Raw genomic sequence first — 14,559 nt, 5'->3', positions numbered from 1 at the left:
CCCTATAGGTCAATTTCTCTGTCAGCGTTCCTTCAAAGGGAACTAAGAGTAACAAAAATTCACTACAGCTTCTCAAATCTTCCCCACTGGTGACTTGGACATGAATCCAAGCACTGGCCATGCTCTGCAGGTCAGATTGCGCTTCTGGCCATCCCATATCAATCATAAAAACAGTTCCTCTCTTGATGTCTGTTGGGCCAGAACATTCTCTATACCAGGTACCAGAGAGATTCTGAGATGCCACAGACTTTTCAAGTGAACAAATGGATGTTGATTGAGCACATCATTTGGTTCAGACCCAATTCTGGCATGGAGGGCACAGAGGAATAGGCTCATCGTCCTGTCCCTAAAGAGTTCAACCCAGTGGAACCAGCCTGGGAAGGAGCTTTGGAGATTATAATATTCTTCTTGAGTTAGGGATGGACTTTCATTTCCACGTAAGAGAAGTCATGATGGATTAAGAGGAGGAAGGCAATTATTATAGAAATTGTCTTGGGGTTTGAACCCTGGCTCTCCACTATTGGCCAGGTGATCTTACCTACCCTGAGCCTCAGTTTCCCTGTGTATCAACTAAAGATAACAGCAGTGCCCACCTAATAGAGTTGTTGGGAGAAGTAAGTATGCTTAGCACCATGCCCTCCTATAACAGGTGCCAGGGAATAAATGTTCATTGTTAGTAGGAGCGGTAGTATTACTATTATCAGAGATAAATCATTACTAGGACTAACTAGTACTAAAAACATGTACATTTAAAAAGTTTCATTCCCACGGGGCTCTGGGTGGCTCAGCCAGTTAAGCGTCCAACTCTTGATTTCGGCTCAGCTCATGATCTCAGGGTGATGGGATTGAGCCCCACGTTGGGATCCCTACTGGATGTGAAGTCTGCTTGAGATTCTCTCCCTCCTTCCTCTGCTCCCCTGCCCACTCACTCATGTTCTCTCTCTCTCAAATAAATAAATAAATCTTGAAAAAGAAATTTCATTCCCCCCAACGATCCTCTGGGGTAAGCCAGCACTGTCCAAACAACACCAGCTACATGGGACTATTGGCCAGTGGCAATGTGGGGAGCTTAAATTGAAGTATGTTCTGAGTGTAAAAATCACACCAGATCCAAAGACTCAGAAAAACAAACAACCAACCCCCCCAAAAACCCAGAATGTAAAATATCTTATTATTTTTATGTTGATTATGTGTCAAAATAAGATTTTTTAAAATACATTGGGTTAAACAAAATATATTATTAAAGTTAATATCACTTCCTTAACTGAAAAATTGAAAATTATACCTGTGGCTCATATTGTGTTTCTCTTGGACATTGCTGTTAATAATTAGCAATTAACTCCACTATTAATTCATCTTTTTTTTTTTAGAGAGTTGGGGAGGGACAGAGAGAGAGGGAGAAAGAGAATCTTAAAGCAGGCTCCATGCCCAACAGGACTGGTTCTCACAACCTTGATATCATGTCCTATTGGTCTGTGACAATATACATGAAATCATACATTTCCACCAAGACGGGAAAAAAAAGCAAACCCTGAAGAGATGTGTGCCCTCTCTAGGTGAGGACTATATTCCTAGGCTTTTGACCATTCCTAAACATCTTCTTTATGCTCTAATGGAGTGAATTCTGTTAATAAACCTGGATGTCAGGGTAATCAGTGATGACTGAACAATATTCTCCTGCCTGGGGTGGGCCTGGCACTAGCAGGGGCAGAGAGAGTTGAGAGCTTCAGGGACAGCCCTGGTGCATGGGGAGGTCTCCATAAAATGAGAGGGAATTCGGGATTGGATATAGGTCTCCCCAGATTTAAAGCCCAGACCTCGGCTTGTTGAACCCTCCTTACAGAATTCCAGAGGCAGCCTCAGCCAGGCTTCTCCAGGTTTGGGTGAGTGGGTTGCAGTTTCTAAAATGTAATTTAAGGGCGCCTGGGTGGCTCAGTGGGTTAAAGCCTCTGCCTTCAGCTCAGGTCATGATCCCAGGGTCCTGGGATCGAGCCCTGCATTGGGCTCTCTGCTCAGCGGGGAGCCTGCTTTCTCCTCTCTCTCTGCCTGCCTGCCTCTCTGCCTACTTGTGATCTCTGTCTGTCAAATGAATGAATAAAATCTTTAAAAAAATAAAATAAAATGTAATTTAACTGTATCATCTCAAAAAACAAAAATTTCATTTGGGGTGGGAGCAGGAGTGGTGTGTCCACGGTCCTGCTTTTTGCCTTAGCCTGCACTTCGGGTATTGGCTCGGGGCTCTTGCTAAAGCAGGATGATGATTCACCGTGATCCCTGCTGGAGCAGAGTGAGTCCCCGAACTGGTGACCATGAGGCCCAGGGCACCCTCCTTGGGGGGCAGAGTCCATTCAGGGCCTCCTCATATTCCTGTTTGCTGAAACACTGGGTGCCGTCACTGCCTCCTGCCACCACACCCGTGGGTGACCTCACCCCCCTCCTCCGCTGGGCTTGGGAGACGTTCAAACCTGGCTGTTCCCGTATCAGGTGTCAGGAGAATGGGTGTGTTTGATCTGCCCTCCTACTCCTACCTTACAATCAATCACCAGGGCACCGGAAACAGGAAAATCTAATGATTTAGGAGCGGCTGTGTTTTGAAGGCAACCCAACCTGGGTTTATCTTCCAGCTCTGCCCTCGTTCTCCGGGAGCAATTTAAAACTGTGAGTTTAATCATTGGAAAACAGAGAATGAGAATATTAACCTACCTTCCGGAAAAACAGAATGTGATCCTATGTATAAAGAAAGCAAAGTGCATAGTACCAAGTACCCAAAGAAAGCTTTGTTGTGATTTATTTGCTCATCAGGGATCCAGACCACCATGTGAATTTTCACTGACCCTTGTGGCTTCAATGCGATGCTCAGAGAGTCATCTTTCATCTTTGACCTTCAGAGCTTTCTTCCGTCAGCCACAGGGCATTTGGCATTCGTGCAGTTGGTCAAGGGCGGGGATGTGGGAATGGAACTGCGGCCATCCCAGTCCTGCTCCACCCCAGTCCAGCCCTGTTGCCTGGCACAGGTGAAATTCTTTGTTTCTCCCTTTCCTTAGTTCCTTATTTGTAAGATGACGTTAGCGATAATACCACCTGCGTCGTCTACAGGGTCACTGGGGGACTTACATGAGTTGGTTCAAGTAAGGAACTTCGGTCGATACCACATAAGGCTAGCACTATAAACTTAAACAAGAAAAAGATCCAGAAAGGCCCTTGAGAGAGACATGGTCATGTTTGCTCTTGTCTGGAACCTCTGGGGTGAGGCAGGTGTGAGGAGGAACCTGGACTTCCCAGGCCGATGCCGGTAAAATGGCTCCACGACAGCCCCATACCTGCGACATCCTGAGGCTGCTGCCTTTCCACCAGCTCCCATGCTAGGTAGTTGGCAAATGGCTCAGAGATTTGGATCAAGATATGGGGAGCCTTTATATCTGTACTTTAAGTCCAAGAAGCTGGAAATATTGAATAAACATTATGGAATGTCTTGTGGTGACGCCATCAAGGAAGGTAAGAAAATAAAGGCCCCAGGATCACCCACAGTGGGACCCCCCTGTGTCCCTGCGCTACTGTGATTACTTCTGAAATGCAGTCTGCCTTATCCCCTTAGCCTTCATTTCACTGCTGCTAGCCTGCCCTGGGAAATCTCAGAGAGATACCAACATCTGTCAGTCTGATCCTGCTTCAAATGTGACAGCTCTCCTTTTCGAATTTATCTCTTCTCTATCCTCCTGCCATCATTGTTTCCTTCCTCATTCTAGGTCTTTCTGCAAGCCCTTCCCTGCCTATGGAAAGATCTGTATGCTCTGCCCTCATCTTCCTGCCAAACGAGCATGCGCTCCACCTTGGTGACTCGCCCTGAACTAGGTCTTCCCACTGGCACTCTTTTCCCCATTATGATCCTTCTCTTGCTTTGGGCTTCTTAGCAGCAGTTCGTGGCATGTACCTCATGTGATCTGTAACTAATACAGGCTCTTGTGTTTAGGTCTAAGCAGGTCTTAGGTCTTAGGTTTTTTCTTTCTAAGCTCACCAGGGGACTTTAATGGGCAGCCAAGGTGCGGAACAATAAAGGAGGACAGGTGGTCTCAAGCTACGTGCACACGAATCTCCTAGATGAGGTTAAAATACAGTCTGATTCAGTACATCTGGGCAAGGCCCAAGACTCTGCATTTCTGCCAAGCTCCCAGGAGATGCTGGTGCTGCTGGTCCCTGGGCCATCTTTCAAGTAGTGGGGATCTAAGCAGTCCCATCTCAGAGATGGTCAAATCGAGGCCTGTGGGATGGAGCGCCTTGCTTGAAGAGACTGAGCGATCAAATGGAGATGTGAATGCTCGCCCTTGGAGTTTAGTGTTCTTCCTGGGCCTTTTCATAAGTAATGGTACTTTACTATTGCATTATAATAATAGATATAAGCCCTTAAGAACACAGTGGATGAAATGTGAATTTTTCAACATCCCTCATTTTAGTGCCTTTCCCTTGCAAAGTGCTCAAACAAGACCCTTAAGTGCATATAACGGAATGTAATATTCTATTATTATAGAATCATTATATGTAGGAGTAGAATATAATTTGGAACACGTAGGTAATAAGAGAATTGTCTTAATTATATAGTGTTGTTTCCATACTGTTGGTGTCTCTTATCATATTTATACACGTTTTTCATGACAATTTATGGTGGGGATTGACTTCGTGTCATGCACCATGTTACATATCTCAAGTATATTATGCCATGAACCCGCCACGGCCACCCTGGGAGGTAGGGATTATTGTTACTTCCATTTTGTTGAGAAAAATGAGGCTTATGGGGCAAAGTAACTTGCTCTCTGCTAAGTGTTAGAGCTGGGATTTCAATTAAGTGGACTGACCACTCAGTCAGACTCTATTGCATTTAGCTTATTATTATTGTTGTTGTTGTTATTGTTGTTGTTAGCTGATTTGTTTTAGGCTGGCCTTGCCTTTGTGGCTCCACACAGGGGGCCAGAACGAGTCTTCCCCTACTTTAGGGTACCCCCTACCCAGGTTGGCTCAAGGGCAAGGGGCTATGTTAGTGGCTCTAGGACTAAATGAACCTAGAGATGGGCGTGTCCCCCTCCCCTGGGTCTGTGTTTCTGTCCATCTATTTCTTCCAGCAGAGGCCCTTGTTACCTACTCTGATGCCTTTACTTACTTTCACCCTTCCAGGGCATGCTGTTCCTCCATGGGAGCCCCCTGGGGTCCCACATCAACCCGAAGCTTTCCACCTGCCTAGTGGATAGCTGGATGCAGGTGAAGCTCATGGGTTTGGGGCGGGACCTACAGAACATGCAGTGAGGGAGGGACAAAGCAATCAGTAACCACTGGGAGATTTTGCACCCACTAGCTACTAGCACAGTAGCCACAGGGCCCATGTCCCCCCGCCCCCCCCCCCCCACCTCTGCTTCCTGAAGCTCACTGGCTCAGAGACGGGCCAGGGACCTGCCTCCGGAGCTGACCATGTGTGGCTGTTCTAGCCACCCAAGGGCGCGCGAGAAAAATAGCCTCCAGGGCAGCGAGTCTCCACTGGTGTGAGGTCCGAGGTAGGAGGCTGGGTCTCACCCTGGCCAAGCTGGGCAGCCAGAAGCAAATCACTGCCCTTCTCTTCAGGCCTCGGTATCCCACCGCGTCGTCTTCCCGCGTCCTCAGAGCGCATCATCGGCAGGTACCCTAAACACGACGAGCTCCAGTGTCGCTTGAGTTGCTTGAAAAAATACACCTGGGTGGCCAGGTCCCATCCTAGATCAACTGAACCAGAATATCTGAAGATGGAATCCAGGCCTGGGCGTCCGCTTGGTTTTTTAAAAGCTCTCCAATGATTCTCGTGCACATCTCAGGACAAGACCTTCTGCCTGGAGCCCCAACCCCCCTCCCCTTTTGCACATGCGCAAACAGAGGCTCGGTTAACTGAGCCTACTCCTCCACGGTGAGCTGAGCAGCTTTGAGTCTCTCACCTCCCACGTGTCCCGGGGCTATGACCACCCCTCCCTGGAGCAGCACCTTTTGCCAGCAGCTTGGCTGTGCGCACGTGGGGAGTTTCTGTAACATGGGACAGCATGATGCCTTACAGAAAAAGAAAAAGGGGGAAATTCTCTACACCTGCTAGTAGCTGCTCTATTCCCCATCTCCATACATATATACACACATATCTATGTGTGTATATGTGTATGTACATGTATACACCACACACACACACACATAGATATATATACATACATTTAGGTTTATTGATTGTAACCTACAGTGAAATAAACCTATAAAGACAAAGGCGGAAATTCTGAACACCTGGTGGAAGCCACTCTATTTCCCCATCTCTACATATATATCGACAGTGTAATTTAGCGATTGTAACCTCCAGGGAAATAAACCTATAAAACTCACAGCAAACAATAAATGTAGGTCATACAAAATATCCGGAACACAGAGATCTTTAAAGACAGAATGCAGGTTGGTGGTTGCCCGGGGCCGGGGGTTGGAGGAACAGGGAGAAGCTGTTTATTGGAACAAGATTTTACTTTGAGGCCATGGACATGTTTTGGGACTTCTTTGGGTGGTTGATTGTTTAATGCTGCAAAGGTACTACATGCCACTGAATTGTTTGCTTTCATGGTTAATTTTATGTTCTATGAATTGTATTTCAATAAATTTGTTTTTAAAATGTGGACAAGACAGGAAGGGGAAGAAAGAGGAAGACCTCTTCTTCTTTTTTTCTTTTCAGCGTAACAGTATTCATTGTTTTTGCACCACACCCAGTGCTCCATGCAATACTTGCCCTCCCTATTACCCACCACCTGGTTCCCCAACCTCCCACCCCCGCCCCTTCAAAACCCTCAGGTTGTTTTTCAGAGTCCATAGTCTCTCATGGTTCATCTCCCCTTCCAATTTCCCTCAACTCCCTTCTCCTCTCCATCTCCCCATGTCCTCCATGTTATTTGTTACACTCCACAAATAAGTGAAACCGTATGATAGTTGATGCTCTGCTTGACTTATTTCACTCAGCATAATCTCCTCCAGTCCCATCCATGTTGATACAAATGTTGGGTATTCATCCTTTCTGATGGAGGCATAATACTCCATCGTGTATATGGACCACATCTTCCTTATCCATTCGTCCATTGAAGGGCATCTTGGTTCTTTCCACAGTGTGGCCACTGTGACCATTGCTGCTATAAACATTGGGGTACAGATGGCCCTTCTTTTCACTACATCTGTATCTTTGGGGTAAATACCCAGCAGTGCAATTGCAGGGTCATAGGGAAGCTCTATTTTTAATTTCTTGAGGAATCTCCACACTGTTCTCCAAAGTGGCTGCACCAACTTGCATTCCCCCCAACAGTGGAAGAGGGTTCCCCTTTCTCCACAACCTCTCCAACACACGTTGTTTTTTGTCTTGCTAATTTTGGCCATTCTAACTGGTGTAAGGTGATATCTCAATGTGGTTTTAATTTGAATCTCCCTGATAGCTAGTGATGATGAGCATTTTTTCATGTGTCTGATAGCCATTTGTATGTCTTCATTGGAGAAGTGTCTGTTCATATCTTCTGCCCATTTTTTGATATGATTATCTGTTTTGTGTGTGTTGAGTTTGAGGAGTTCTTTATGGATCCTGGATATCAACCTTTTGTCTGTACTGTCATTTGCAAATATCTTCTCCCATTCCGTGGGTTGCCTTTTTGTTTTGTTGACTGTTTCCTTTGCTGTGCAGAAGCTTTTGATCTTGATGAAGTCCCAAAAGTTCATTTTCGTTTTTGTTTCCTTTGCCTTTGGAGACATATCTTGAAAGAAGTTGCTGTGGCTGATATCAAAGAGGTTACTGCCTATGTTCTCTTCTAGGATTCTGATGGATTCCTGTCTCACGTTGAGGTATTTTATCCATTTCGAGTTTATCTTTGTGTACGGTGTAAGAGAATGGTCAAGTTTCATTCTTCTACATATAGCTGTCCAGTTTTTCTAGCACCATTTATTGAAGAGACTGTCTTTTTTCTATTGTATATTTTTTCCTTTTTTGTCGAAGATTATTTGACCATAGAGTTGAGGGTCCATATCTGGGCTCTCTACTCTGTTCCACTGGTCTATGTGTCTGTTTTTATGGCAGTACCATGCTGTTTTAGTGATCACAGCTTAGTAGTAAAGCTTGAAATCAGGTAACATGATGCTACCAGTTTTATTTTTGTTTTTCAACATTTCCTTAGCAATTAGGGGTCTCTTCTGATTCCATACAAATTTTAGGATTATTTGCTCCAGCTCTTTGAAAAATACTGGTGGAATTTTGATTGGAATGGCATTAAAGTATAGATTTCTCTGGGCAGTATAGACATTTTAATAATGTTTATTCTTCCGATTGAAGAGCATGAAATAGTCTCCCATCTTTTTGTGTCTTCTTTAATTTCTTTCATGAGTGTTCTGTAGTTCCTCAAATAGAGATCCTTTACCTCTTTTGTTAGGTATATTCCCAGGTATCTTATGGTTCTTGGTGCTATAGTAAATGGAATCAATTCTCTAATTTCCCTTTCTGTGTTTTCATTGTAAGTGTATAAGAAAGTCACTGATTTCTGTACATTGACTTTGCATCCTGCCACATTACTGAATTGCTGTATGAGTTCTAGTAGTTTAGGGGTAGAATCTTTGGGTCTTTCCATATAAAGAATCATGTCATCTGTGAATAGAGAGAGTTTGACTTCTTCATTGCCAATTTGGATACCTTTTATTTCTCTTTGTTGTCTGATTGCCGTTGCTAGGACTTCTAATACTATATTGAACAAGAGTGGTGAGAGTGGGCATCCTTGTGTTCCTGATCTCAACAGGAAGGCTGCAAACATTTTCCCATTGAGGATGATATTTGCTGTGGGTCTTTCATAGATAGATTTTATGAGGTTCAGGAATGTTCCCTCTATCCCTATACTTTGAAGTGTTTTAATCAGGAATGGATGCTGGATTTTGTCAAATGCTTTTTCTGCATCAATTGAGAGGACCATGTGGTTCTTCTCTCTTCTCTTATTGATTTGTTCTATCACATTGATTGATTTGCGAATGTTGAACCATCCTTGTGACTCAGATGAATCCCACCTGGTCATGGTGGATAATCTTTTTAATGTGCTGCTGGATCCTGTTTGCTAGGATCTTGTTGAGAATCTTAGCATCCATATTCATCAGTGATATTGGTCTGAAATTCTCCTTTTTGGTAGGGTCTTTGCCTGGTTTGGGGATCAGGGTAATGCTGGCTTCATAAAAAGAGTCTGGAAGTTTTCCTTCTGCTTCAATTTTTTGGAACTGCTTCAGGAGACTTGGTGTTATTTCTTCTTTGAAAGTTTGGTAGAATTCCCCAGGGAATCCGTCAGGTCCTGGGCTCTTGTTTTTTGGGAGGTTTTTGATCACTGCTTCAATCTCGTTACTAGATATCAGTCTATTCAGGTTGTCAATTTCTTCCTGGTTCAATTTTGGGAGTTTATAGTTTTCCAGGAATGCATCCATTTCATCTAGGTTGCTTAGCTTATTGGCATATAACTGTTGGTAATAATTTCTGATGACTGTTTCTATTTCCTTGGTGTTAGTTGTGATTTCTCCCTTTTCATTCGTAATTTTAATAATTTGGGCTTTCTCTCTTTTCTTTTGGATTAGTGTGGCCAATGGTTTATCGATCTTATTGATTCTTTCAAAAAACCAGCTTCTAGTTTCATTGATATGTTCTACTGTATCTCTGGTTTCTACCTCATTGATCTCTGCTCTAATCTTGATTATTTCCCTTCTTGTGTGTGGAGTTGGTTTGACTTGTTGTTGATTCTCCAGTTCTTTAAGGTGTAGAGACAGCTGGTGTATTCTGGATTTTTCAATTTTTTTGAGGGAGGCTTGGATGGCTATGTATTTCTCCCTTAGAACTGCCTTTCTGTATCCCATAGGTTTTGGACCGAAGTGTCTTCATTCTCATTGGTTTCCATGAATTGTTTAAGCTCTTCTTTGATCTCCTGGTTGATCCAAGCATTCTTAAGCAAGGTGGTCTTTAGCTTCCAGGTGTTTGAGTTCCTTCTGAACTTTTCCTTGTGATTGAGCTCCAGTTTCAAAGCATTGTGATCTGAGAATATGCAGGGAATAATGTCAGTCTTTTGGTATCGGTTGAGTCCTGTTTTGTGACCGAATATGTGGTCTGTTCTAGAGAAGGTTCCGTGTGCACTTGAGAAGAATGAGTATTTTGTTGTTTTAGGGTGGAATGTTCTGTATATATCTATGAGGTCCATCTGGTCCAATGTTTCATTCAATGCTCTTATTTCTTTATGATTTTCTGCTTCGATGATCTGTCTATTACTGAGAGAGGCATGTTAAGATCTCCTACTCTTAATGTATTCATATCAATATGACTCTTTATCTTGATCAACAGTTTTCTTATGTAATTGGCTGCTCTCATATTGGGGGCATAGATATTTACAATTGTTAGATCATCTTGGTGGATAGACCCTTTAAGAATTATGTAGTTTCCTTCTGTATCTCTGACTACAGTCTTTAGTTTAAAATCTAATTTATCTGATATGAGAATCACTACCCTGGACTTCTTTTGAGGCCCATTGGCATGAAAGATGCTTCTCCATCCCTTCACTTTCAGTCTGGGTGTATCTTTAGGTTCAAAATGGGTCTCTTGTAGACAACATATGGATGGGTCCTGTGGTTTTATCCAATCTGCAACCCTGTGTCATTTTATGGACGCATTTAGGCCATTCACATTGAGAGTGATTTTTGATAGATACGTTTTTATTGGCATCGTGTTACCTTTGAAGTCTTTCTGTCTATAGATTGTCTCTATATTTCTGTTCAATGATATTCTTAGGATTTTTTTCTCTTTTATAGAACCCCCCTTAATATTTCCTGTAGTGTCGGCTTGGTGGTTGCATGGTCTTTTAAGCCTTGCTGGTCTTGGAAACTCTTTATCTCTCCATCCATTTGGAATGTCAGTTTTGCTGGATAAAGTATTCTTGGCTGCGTGTTCTTCTCATTTAGTGCCCTGAATATATTTTGCCAGCCCTTCCTGGCTTGCCAGGTCTCTGTGGATAGGTTTGATGTTATTCTAATGGGCTTTCCTCTCTATGTAAGGAGATTCTTTGTCCTAGCTGCTTTCAAGAGGGTCTGCCTACAATTGTAATTTTTCATTCTAACTATCAGGTGTTGCGAGGACTTTAGAGAATCAAAAATCTTGGGGGGAAACCTTTCTGCCTCTAGTACATGAACGCTGTTTCCATTCATGAGGTTGGGAAATTTTTCATAGAAAACTTGTTCCACTATATCTTCTAGACTTCTTTCTTTTTCCTCCCCTTCAGGGATTCTGATAATTCTGATGTTGGAACGTTTCATGGCATCATTTATTTCCCCGATTCTGTTTTTGTGGCTTCTGAGCTGTTTATTCCAGGCTTCCTCCTGATCCTTTCTCTCTATCTGTTTGTCCTCCAGATCACTAATTCTATCTTCTGTCTCAGTTACCCTAGCTTTTAGAGAATTTAGATTAGATTGGAACTCATTGAGAGCATTGTGAACATCATCCCTGGTGGCTTTCAGTTCTGCCCTAATCAATTCCGTTTGGTCATCCATGGCTTTCTCCAACCTAGCTATTGCCTGGATAATTGTTAGCCTGAATTCCTTTTCCGACATATTGTCTATGTCGATAGCCATTAGCTCTGTTGCAGAAGGTCCATCCTCTGTATTTTTCTTCTGTTGGGCATTGCTCCTCCTAGTCATTTTGGTGAGAGATGACTGAACGGATGTAGCTGGATGTATCAACTGTGGTGCAGTCAAGGTGCACCCTGGAACGCTTCTGTGCAATCAGGATTCCCCACCCAAATGAGAGAAAACAGAAAAGAAAAAAAGAGAGAGAGAGAGAGACGGGAAAAAAAGGGAAGATAAAAGAGAAGGCTCAGCCCAAATGGGCCCCAAGGTAAGATTTATGAAGTATACAAACAAAAACAGACAAACAAAAAGACTGATAAAAGTATATGACAAGAGAATATATATACTTGTCATATACTTTTATACTTTGAGTATATGAGTATACTCATATACTTTATATATATATACGCAAAAAAAAGGAAGAACCTCGTTAAAAAGGACCACAAGTATAAGATTTATATACTATCAGGACAAACACAAATACACAGAAACACTGGCGGAAGGAAAAGATGAGAGAGTGGTTATAAATTCTCAGTGTGGTCGAGGAAGGTTATTTTGATTCTTCCTGGATGTATCTTGATGTCTTTGTTAAAGGACTCAACTTTCCTAAGATAAAGGTGGATTAAAAATTGGTTTACCTATAGTGGTAGCATTGATTGGGGAAAGGGGATTACCTTGAAGTTTAACTCTATATGTATATTAGAAAATAAAAATTAAAAAAAATAAACTAGACTAAACTAAACTAAAATTTAAAAAAATTTTAAAAATAGAAAAGCAAAAGGAAAACATGGCTGTACATATCAAAAAGTTCAGGTTAGAAGGTTATTAAGGAATTTGATGTACTGGACATCTCACTGTGATGGTAAATAGGTTAAAAAATTATCTATATGTATAAAAAAAAATGAACCAGAATAGTGGTAACGAGTTAAAAATAAAAGTTGTATTTATGAAGTAGTGGTGGTTGTTCTCTTGTCGTCTTTTTCTTTTCCTTCCTTCCTGGTTGGTTTTCTGGGGGAGGGGCCTGCCACGTGGGTTTTCAGTCAATGATGTTCCCTGAGTTAAGTCCTCCCGCCCCCCTCAAGGGGATGGGCTCTGAGAAAACCGTTTTTTTCAGGCTTTTGTTCTCTGGAGGTTTTTATGTTCGTTCATCTGTTTTCTCTTGCCTTGACAGCTTTTGATGGTTTTTGGAGGTTTAGAGGAGAGCAAACTGCACCCCGACCTCCCTCTCAGAGAGAAGCCTCAGAATGCTCTGCAGCGCTGCTGGCAGAGTAGGTTCCGAGTCACGGTCCCTGGGGATGCAGGAGCTCCTCCTTGTACCAAAACCGCGGTAGTGGCGGCTGTCTGGGCGGCTCCAGACCGCCAGAGAGTTTCCAAGCGGCAATCGCACACTGAGATTTTCCCGCTGGCCCAGGCTGGGAGTGCCTGGTTTTTCTGGGTCCCAGAGCTCCCGGCTAGAGCCTGTGAGCACCTCTCCCAGGGGAGGGTGTGGGGTGCACGTGTCTCTGAAACGCTGTCTGGCGAGGCTCCCAGCCCCTCACGGGAGCCGGACCCCACGCGTTCTCGGGCGCACTGGCGGCTCAGGCGCGCCTGCGGCTCAGGGACGGAGACCTGGTTTCTCCGCCGCACTCTCTCTGGCTCAGCGCCAGGGGAGGCTGTCCTGGGTCCGGGGACTTAAGCCCCTGTCCCTAACCGCCCCGATTCCCACAATTTCCCCCCACGATCCTTTGCTCTTTTTTTCTGAGTGCTTTCAACCAGACTCCAAGCTAATGCTGGTCCCCAGACGCAGGCACTCTCGTATTGGGGTATTACTTTCCAATGGGTCGCCTATGGTGGCTCCATCTGTCCTATGTTCCCACTCTGCTTTACCTGCTCACTGGCGTCTTCTGCTTCTGTAGGGATCCAGACATATATAATTCTGATCTCAGGCTGATTTCATGGGTGATCGGAGTTCTTTGGTAGGTAATCAGCTCACTTTAGGGGACAGGTTGAAACGGCGCCTCCTCCTACTTCCCCGCCATCTTGACTCCCCCCAGGAAGAGCTCTTCTAACCACACAGTCAGGTGTTGGGCACAGAAAAGACATTAGTGCAGGTCCCTGATCTCTCTGTATTCACATACCCATAGATTCTGATTTGCTCTTTAAGTCAGGCAACACTACAGCACATTTCTTAGGGGCTGGCTCCTTTCAATTGTTCTGTGCTTCCCTGAGAAAGAGAGGTGGCTTTCCCCTTTCTGCCTGCCCCCTTTCCCACTGCATGCTTCCCCCACCAAAACTGTTGCTTTGCAGAGCTCTCTACTGGATTGTCCCCGAGCTGTTGGGGCTCCCAGAGGCGCCGTGGTCGGGCACCCCAAAGGGAGATGTTTACAGCTTTGCCTTCCTGATGACGGAGCTGATCCACTCCCCAGGACCATGGGCCTTTTGATGGCCTCAACGAGGTACCAGATGGTAAAGCTCAAAGAGTCTCTTTGTCAAGGTTTGGTCATGTGGGCTAGCTTTCAAATGCTTGGTTTTTTTTTTGTTGTTGTTGTTGTTTTTTTTTTTTTGGTAAACTAATATTTTTCAAATGCTTGTTTTTTAATTCAATGTTTATTAATTTAGGATTTAGCTCATTGTTTTTCCTTTTTAAAGTTTATGTTCATTTCTAAATTAAAAATCTAGTTACAGTTTGCCTATAAAAACAATCCAGGAACTTGGGATTACACACTTTATTCTATGATAGCAGTCAGGGCGATCCTGTTGGAAAGTGACTTCAGTCACATCACTTCTGTTCACAGTGTCCTCCCCTGGCTTCCCATTTAGGGAATGAAAACTAAGCCCTAACAGTGGTCTGCAAGACCACTAAAGCCCTCTTACCCGGCCTCTGGGGCCTTCTTTATTAGTGTTCTGTGGCTGCCATAATAAGCTAACCACAAACCT

At 43.8% G+C, this 14,559-nt stretch overlaps 1 pseudogene; it reads left to right on the top strand.

Annotated features, from left to right (window-relative positions):
* Nucleotides 1-14,559, top strand: part of LOC123955081 — a 47,701-nt pseudogene that overhangs the window by 18,643 nt on the left and 14,499 nt on the right.

The sequence above is a fragment of the Meles meles genome, chromosome 13 (assembly GCF_922984935.1).
Source record: "Meles meles chromosome 13, mMelMel3.1 paternal haplotype, whole genome shotgun sequence".
Classification (NCBI taxonomy): Eukaryota; Metazoa; Chordata; class Mammalia; order Carnivora; family Mustelidae; genus Meles; species Meles meles.
This window is presented reverse-complemented; position numbering and strand designations above follow the sequence as displayed.